At 29.8% G+C, this 8839-nt stretch overlaps 1 protein-coding gene across 5 annotated transcripts in view; it reads right to left on the bottom strand.

Annotated features, from left to right (window-relative positions):
- The window catches only part of LOC111713274 (FYVE, RhoGEF and PH domain-containing protein 4), a 34739-nt gene that overhangs the window by 25405 nt on the left and 495 nt on the right, over positions 1-8839 (bottom strand). The window contains exon 1 of one of the 5 annotated variants that reach the window (XM_023488120.1): positions 3221-3351. The exons of the other annotated variants lie outside the window; for them this stretch is intronic. The gene's annotated coding sequence lies outside the window, so the exon portion shown is untranslated. Of the gene's footprint in view, positions 1-3220; positions 3352-8839 lie in introns of those variants that run through there. 5 annotated transcript variants of the gene reach the window in all.

Here is an 8839-nt window from a genome sequence, read left to right as displayed (position 1 = left end):
CTCCCCTCCCTCTCTACCATTAGCAGTAGAAGAATAGGAAATGATTTCCACTTTTTTAAATGTTAAGAATTCTCTGAAACATGAAGGCGGACGCCCTTATTCGTGAATACTTGAATATAACTACAAGAACTAGTTAGATAGTTAAAGCTCTACAAAAACTGCGTTATTATGATAACAATTCTTGTGCATATTTCAAATTTTGGTTTTCAGTGAAAGAGATTGAGGAAATGAGGAGGGGGAATGGCAAGACGTCCTTTCTCCTTTGGTAGCAATCATGGAAAGAATAGACATACATTACATATATTATAATATAGTTTCACCTGGCTTATTTCAAACTTCACGCAGTTTTAAATTTTGAAAATTTGAAGAAATTCAAATTAGTAAAATATGCAATGTTTCGGTCTGATCGCCTCCTCCCTCCTCCCCCCCTCCCCAAAGAAACAAGAAGNTATATATCTATCTATATATCTATCTATCTATCTACCTTTCTATCTGTCTCTCTATTTATCTATATATCTATCTATCTATATATATAAATATCTATATATTTATCTATATATCTTACTATCTGTCTCAATATCCATCTCTCTGTTTATATTTCGATCTATCCATCTGTCTATTTAGATTCAGGAATTTAAGATGTTTTTTTAATGGTAAAGCCATGCACACATTTTAATATCACAAAAAAAACTTTTAACTCATCCAATCTAAAACATTTTAGTTTTAATTTTTATTTGTCTTTTAGCACTTTTAAACATTTAAAGTTTAAACATTAAGATTTTTTTCTTAACATTTTTAACACTTCGTTAAAACGAAATCAAGTTTAAGAAATTAGTCAATGCAAGTTTTTAGATAAAAATTATACTTTAGTTTATCTTTTTCAAGCATTCAACTGATTTATTGCGCCAAGCTCCAATATGTTATCCCTGTATATATCTGTGCAATCTTATTGTGTAAACCATTGATATTCAAACTTCTACTGCTTGATCCAGGGTATATTAATAGTTTGAAAATACCAAAGGTCCACCGCACCAAATTATTTCCTTTAAACATTCAAAATATTTGATATAATCGTAATTCTAAGTGATCCTTCCTTCTGGCAATTGCTAAGGATATGTCCGATTTACAATTAGGTACCCTAGATACGTTAGTCTGATCAATAATTTGGAAGAGCTAAATTCTGATAATTTTTTAAGTGTTTCTAAAGCAAGAAAAGCTTAAGTCACTTGAACAGAGAAACCTCAAATGAGAATAAACAGTTTTCAAAAACAAAAACCTCAATATCTAATTCAAAATAGATCAACAAAGCTTTTAGAATTGTACCCTTGTGAAACGGACCATACCACTCTATCAAATAGAGCTGTACCCTTGTGAAACGGACCATATCACTTTATCAAATAGAGCTGTACTCTTGTTTTAAATTTTTTAAAACAAGTATTATAGAATTTATTTATAATCCTTTAACATAAAGTTAATTTTTAAACAGACACTGCTTGCAGTATATTTACTGTATACAAGTGGTCAAACAGAAAACTTGTTTTTCTTACTCAGAATTTTCGCCTTTAGGGTTCAATATTTCTTAGAAGTGGAACCATTGAAGGGTTAATTGCGGAAATGTTTAAAGCTGAACAAAAACAAAACCTGGCCTATATAATCTATACATTTAGAGCATTAACAGTTATATTCCACGATAGCCTGGCATAGAACAATAGAGACTCTAAGTACATACATTGGTTTTCAATCGTTACGCTTTATCTCAACATATTTAACACATTTCGTGGATTTGCAGAATCTTCCATTTTAAGGCACAATAAAAGTTTACTTGTTAGTAACTTCATTTCCCCTCTAAAGAATTTTACATAACAGAAATGATATTTAAAAAAATAATGAGGATTTTTAGATAAAAAAACAAAATAAAAAATATGAAATTGAATAAACTTGTTAATCGATAAATGATGAATAATGATGTTGATAAAATGTTTATGGATGAAGATTCAAATGGGATTTGAAAAAGGAATGAAGAAATTAATACAGAATTATGGATTACAAAATACATTTTTATGGATTAATGTTTGTTCTGCATGTTCGGGCTAAATCGGAAAATTTTCTTTTAATTAATTAAAATCCCTGAAACCATTGCGTAAATCGCCTTTTATTTAAAACCTATTGTCGAGGAAAAATGATAAAATAAAATAAAAAACAGTTTCCTAAATAAAGTTTCAAACCAAGATATAAGAACCACAATGACAAATCACGTAAAAAAGGCTTTAAATGCTTAAATGAATACTCCAGCTTATAAATAAATGTTTGATTAGACTTGAAATGAAAAAAGTTCTGGAAGGATGAATCCTTCCTTTCATGGAAGGATGGATTGAGCTTTTAGATGAATGTAAATTCATGTCTAAATAAATTGATATACTTTTATGCTAAAAATGAATATATAGAGATGACAGAAGAAGCCTAAAAGATGACTTGAAGCTAAATTTTTGTCTAAAATTCGTTGAATAATTCGACAATCAAAGATAATTTTCTGAATCTACCAGGCTTGGGGGAGACTTCTGAGGTATAACATGAAAAACTCAGGTACACAAATAAAACCGCCAAATGACCAGTCTGATAACGATCTTTGCGATCAATTTTCCGCGCCAAAATCCGAAGAGTGCAAAAACAACGAAATGAAAATGTTTTTATGATCAATATTTAGTTCAACGCATGAAGCTTGAGCAATGACTGATCTGGTCAAATTCTTCCAAAACAGATTTCATGCACAAGGAAAATGCTTAAATTAAGTATTTGGTAAATAAAGATCGAATTGAATAACAAAGAAGAAAGAATAAAAATGGGAATAGATCAAAAGGAGCAAATAAAATCTCGAAAAATCATCATAAGATAAAAAGGAAATGAAAACGAGAACAGGCCCCAGAGTATTCAAAAACGGTGTTTGTAAAATTTAAAATTTCTTATCTCAAGATTGCAACAGATTATATAGGCTTGAAAGGAAAAGCCTGCACGTATGGGCTATTAGAAACAGTTAGCTTTTGTGCACATTCATGCAATTTTTAGAAAACGTGCAAATTGGAATTAGCAACATTCTAAATACAATTATGAAGTTTTTACTAGTTTTTAGAGTTCAAAATATTAACTAATATTTAAAAAATAATTCAAAAACATTTTATTTTTTAATTTAATTAAACATGATACAGTTTTTAAAAGTACTTACGTTAATTATTTGAAAATAATCATCGAATAACAAAACTTCACTTATTCTGTAGATTTTATTCACTAAATCGTATCTATGAATACAGTTTAACTAGCGTCGAACTCTCCTGGAATAAGTCTTCACTCCGTGACTACCAATACAGCACTGAGCTTCGTACGTAGTATTTGGAATACCGGGTAGAGTGGAAGGATCNTTGTCCAAAGTTCATTAAATACTAGATTAGGGGATTATCTATCGTGGTGAAATTTAGCACCTAATTATGATTTTTAAATATCATGTCATGTTTGGGAAGAAATGGGATTGTCAAGTGTAAAATTAACTTAAAGTGACATTTCATTTAAAGAATGCATGTCATTAAGGATTCACAATATATACTCTAAACAAAATTTCAATTAATTTCTCATTCAAAGAGGAGTATCCCAAAATCATAACCCTACCCTTTAGAACTTTTGACTTTTTCTTATTTATACAATGGATCGATATCACATGAGAAAAGAAAAGAAATTCAACCTTTTCTCTCAAAAAAAACGATTAAAGGGTAACGCTGCGATGAAAGGTCACGTTATTATAACGCGGGCCTTGTTTTTTTATGCTTTTCAGAAAAACTTCCAAATCCTTTTTATCATTTTCAAATCAGGAAAAAAAAGTTTAAGGATGGAAAATTGTAACATTAAAGTTTTTAGCTTTAGATTTTTATTCAAACTAAAAGTGAATTGTTTTCGACCCCCCTGTAGTAACTATAATTCTACGAAATCTTGTAAATCTGAAGAAATCTGGAATAAATCTGAATACAATTGAAGGTCTGTAGAATGAGGACTGCATGTTTATACATAAATGTATATCTCTATTGTATAACTAATGTATTTACTATGTATTCAGTATCTGTATTCAGTATACATATGTAAATGATTATGTGCAAAGTTAGCATTCATATTTTTCCATCTCGAACTGAAACCACTTAAATTTCTACATCTTAATCAGTATCTTCAATAAAAATGTAAAAACTTTGAAAGTTTTTCCTGTTTTTGTAGTTCAATCATTTTCTATTTTTCTTCTTCAGTTTTCTTTTGCTTTCTAGATTTCTAAATCTTTAGATCTCCATAAGTTCTCTATGTCTTTAATTCTCTAGTTCTCTTTATAGCTTTATAGTTCTTTAGCTATCTAATTCTTTAGTTCTCTAGTTTTCTAGTTTTCTAGTTCTCTAGTTCTCTAGTTCTCTAGTTCTCTAGTTCTCTAGTTCTCTAGCTCTCTAGCTCTCTATTTCTCTAGTTTTCTAGTTCTCTAGTTCTCTAGTTCTCTAGTTCTCTTTAGCTCCATAGTTCTTTAGCTCTCTAGTTCTCTAGTTCTCTAGTTCTCTAGTTCTCTAGTTCTCTAGTTCTCTAGTTCTCTAGTTCTTTATTAATGATATTTTTCAATTTGATTTTAGCTGTTCTTCCATTTTAGTTTTATTGAAAGGTACATGGTTACCCACCCACCAAGGATATAAGACTAAACACTAAACAGAAGAACTAAATCTCTATAAGTATGACGATCTGAATGTTCGATTCGTTCTTCTGCTTGCAATACAGTATTTTAAAGCTTTACTTAATGGTTTTGTACAAAAAGAAACTTTTTTTCGAATGCAGGGAAGCTTGGATATGTGAATGAAATCATATGTTGGAGAAACCTTTGATATATGTTGGGCAAACTCTGCTCCGGGGTTATATACGCTATATACTAGTGTCTATATGCAGTAGAGCTTGTCAGAACTCATTTAAAACATAACAGATGAGACAGAGGTAAAGGGTGTCCCATAAATTAACTATAACCGGAGAAACTATAACAGATAAGAGTGAGAGCTGCATCAAGTGTCCCATGTTGAAAAATGAGGTTGCAGGGTGTCATCAAAAGCAACCATAGCAGAGGAAAGAGTTAAAAAGGTTGCCTCTTTTTTTGGAGGTTTTTAAGTATTTTCTCCTGAAACACTTAATTTTGTATGTTTTTGTTATATTTTATAAATAAGTAATCACTTAGTTACAATGTGAATAACGGGATCAAACATAGATCTTTATTTTTGACAGACCTATGATTTAGTCTAATTTCTCTTCATTATCCTATCATAGCAGTCTGAGTCTATAGTGGTGCTTGAATCTTATATTGTTATAATCTTTGAGCTCTTAAATAAAAGATTTCAGATAAAGAACGGGTTTGAGTTAAAACTCCGCGGGGATTTTTTTAGAACTCGAGTTGATCTAATAGTTTGAGGCTTATTAGTTCAGTTAAAAAGTTTGATTTTGCTCTACTTTTCAAACCCTTTCCTCCAAATAAGGAAACTAAGAACTTCACATTATTTAGTGAGCCACAATTAAGCAAGCGCAACATTAATGGAATGAAAGTTGTGTTTAAAAGTCGTCTTTCGAAATTTGACAACAAAAACACAGAAACGATTTGGCTTGTTTAAATTAGTTTTTTTTTTGCAGTGTACTTCGCGCATATCAATATGACATTTTTGTACGACATTTATAATATAAAACTTAAAGACGACATTTATAATATAAAACGTAAAGACAAAATCTATCATATAAAATTTAAAGACGACATTTATAATATAAAACTTTAAGACAAAATTTTTAATATAAATTTACATTTAAAGACGACAACAATCAGTCCACTCTAAACTGTTCATTCTTGTAATAATTTATTCAAACATAAATTAATGAAACCCCGATCGAGTCATAACTTGAGTCTAAAAGTCGTCTTCCTATTCCATGCAGAGTTTTCTGGCTCTCACTGTAGGTGACTGGGTCTTTTTAGATTTTATTTAGATTTTGAAATATTTGGATTTTTAGGTCATGCTTGGATTATCTCCTGATCAATAGTTAGAGTATTTAAAGGGAGTCCCTTTAGCTTATATATAGAGTTTAAATAAATGAGGCCAATGCCATGAGACAATATAAACATGTCACACAGAAAACAGAAAATTATCCAGGCATATAAAATATATAAACGCACTTAAAAATTCTGTAATATCCCGAACAAATAAACGGCATTCAGTTTAACAGTTAAACCTAAAGTATATATAAGTTGCCGATCATGAAATGGGGTATAAGATAAAACATAATTTATCATACAGTCGTCGTCGCATATATATCAATACAGTGAAGACGACTTAAAATTTAGAATTAGATTTTTATCAAGCTTTTAAACCCCATGGATACATATAAACATGGAAATTCAAAGAGAAGTTTACAATTAAAAAGCTTCTCTTTGATTACTTGTGAACTTGTAATTCGAAAAAGCTACAGACAAAGCTGTGTTCCTATTGTATTGATATAATCGGCGACCATCTGTATTTTAATCGAGCAGTTAAAACCTGGCACGGTTTTTGTCTGTTTTTGAGCCTGTTAGGGTGTGTGTGGAGAGTTGCTTATTTTAAATTCTCTTTAAAGAAACATTTGATATAAATATATCATAAATCAAAAGATAAAGTTTAGGTAATAAATCATAGAAATTTCCGATAATTTGTTGATATAAAACAGCCTTGAAAAATTAAAATTTGATCTATAACGGAGAACTTATATTTTTTACAAGATCAGTTTACAGCTTACACAATTTTTAACGACAATTCCCTTCCTGTCCTTCTTCACGGGATTGTATTTCAAGAATTTAATTAAAAACAGATAAAAGGACTGTCCTCGATATTTAAACTGAGTCTTTAATGAAGAAACTATGACAGATCCCTTTAAGTACTGATATTCTCTAAAGTTACCATTTTTTAGAGACAAAAACCCTAAATAAGCCATACATCGAAAGAATTCATCAAATGTCGTATTCTTCACTTTCTGATAGTAGAATGTTGCAGATATTTAGTTTTTTAATTAAATGATTATATGGAGCTCTTTAAAAAATTGCCAAGACGACATTTGATAAATTCTTTCGATGTATTTGATATTTAGGGTTTAACTATAGGTCATTTATTTAATTGACTTTGTCGACGAACTCAACCAGTCATTTCTAAAGAATGTGCCAATTCTAAGGTAAAACTTTAAAATTACTTTTATAAATAATCTTTGTAAATCATTTATAAAACAAAATAAATGGCTACTTAAGGTTATGTTCATTACACGTAAATCAAAGTCTGCAACTGTGCCTGCTCTTACGCAAACATATTTTAGCATTTGGCCAACTACTCCATTCAAACTAAAGCTAGAAACAAGCTCGCTTTAGTTTGTTAAGGTTCATAGCTAGGGCAATTGTTAATAATGTAAAATCAAAGGCCAAAGTTTTGACACGGGGTCCAGAAAATGTTGGCATACTTTTCCAGCTCTCTGGATCTTTGTGATAGGCTAAATATTTAAAAATAAGGGACATTAACATTATGTTAATTTTGGAGTTTTATATCCAATTTTTTCAGGTTCCGATTTCTGTATTGAAAGTTATGCACAGAGATTCCTAAAACATACGACTGCAACTTTCCATTGATGTAATTCTAGAAGCATGAGTAATAACATTTATTTGAAAACGATATTTAAAATGTTTCAGACGGTTTTTGTTCCTTGAATGTTTACTTCACACTTTTACTTCGAATTGTAATTTAAAAAATATTTTTCCAAAATTTGATCACACTCCACGTAATTTCCACTTTTTTTTTCGCGCCTTGTATTTGACAAGTAAATCCCAAATTTCTTATCTTTCACATTCCTATAATGTTTACCCTACTCTACTTTAATCCTCCATGTTTTTTGTTTAAAAATACATATCGAGAAATAGATCTGCGTTTTTGTGCAGGACTTTTTATCCCGTACATTTCATGTTCAATCCGATATGTTTTGCTTAAGTAGGACATGGATAAATTACCCCATAGGGGGGGGGGGGGGGGGGGGAGAGGGATAAGATCACGGATATTAGAATTAGATTTTAAATAATTTTAATATTATTGTTAATATATTGAAGATCTTGAAATGCAGTTAAAATTAGGTATACTTCATATTCTTATAGAAAAGTTGCAAATATTATTTCTTTTTAATTGTAAAAGTAAAAAGAGAAAAAAAAAACAAAAAAAAAGATGAAAAAGTAGATACAGCAAGGAGAAATATGTACAAAAGCCAATACAGAACTTATATCTACGATAAAACATAACATAAAAGTGAAACACTTTTAACAACCATAATTGAAATGAAACATTCTATCTCCTCAAATGCAGCCTATACAAGTATTTTACATAATTCAATGATATATACTTCTCAGCACTACAATATTTTACATATACTTTAATGATCTATACTTCTCAGCACTACAATATTTTACATACTTCAATGATATATACTACAATATTTTATATACTTCAATGATCTATACATCTCAGTACCACAATATTTTACATACTTCAGTTATCTATACTTCTCAGCACCATAATATTTTACATACTTCAATGATCTATACTTCTCAGCACCATAATATTTTACATACTTCAATGATCTAAAATTCTCAGCACTACAATATTTTACATACTTCAATGATATATACTTCTCATCAGCACTACAATATTTTACATACTTCAATGATCTATACTTCTCAGTACTACGATATTTTACATACTTCAATGATCTATACTTCTCAGTACTACAATATTTTACATAC

The sequence above is a fragment of the Eurytemora carolleeae genome, unplaced genomic scaffold, assembly GCF_000591075.1.
Source record: "Eurytemora carolleeae unplaced genomic scaffold, Eaff_2.0 scaffold29, whole genome shotgun sequence".
NCBI lineage: Eukaryota > Metazoa > Arthropoda > Copepoda > Calanoida > Temoridae > Eurytemora > Eurytemora carolleeae.
Note: the sequence above shows the minus strand (reverse complement) of the source record. Positions and strands in the feature narration are given on the sequence as shown.